The sequence below is a fragment of the Vulpes lagopus genome, chromosome 11 (genome assembly GCF_018345385.1).
Source record: "Vulpes lagopus strain Blue_001 chromosome 11, ASM1834538v1, whole genome shotgun sequence".
In the NCBI taxonomy this organism is placed as follows: domain Eukaryota; kingdom Metazoa; phylum Chordata; class Mammalia; order Carnivora; family Canidae; genus Vulpes; species Vulpes lagopus.
The window spans coordinates 72,674,860-72,675,231 of NC_054834.1; positions in this window are offsets into that span (position 1 = coordinate 72,674,860).

The window sequence follows — 372 nt, forward strand, 5'->3', positions numbered from 1 at the left end:
GGAGGCACTGTCTCTGACGCCTGCCCCTTTCTTCCCTTGGATAGCAGCCTCTCTCCAATCATCTCTTCACGGAGGCTGGTCTGGTTTGTACCAGTTTATCACCCCAGCCTTCCCAATTTCAAACTCATTCTAATTAGAAAAGTCAAGCAGAAAGAGGTATTTCTCTCCCCTTTGTCATCTGTGAACAGGGACAAGGCCCCCGCAGTGGCCCGCACACCCACCTCCTTGCTCTGAACGCTGCCAGCACCTTCTGGATGTCCAGCACCTATAGCAAACGTCGGCTCACCCTGAGCCCTGGGCCACTCCAGGAGAGACACAGTGAGCACAAAGGAGAAAGCACGTTCACCAGAGACACATAACAAACAACATGGG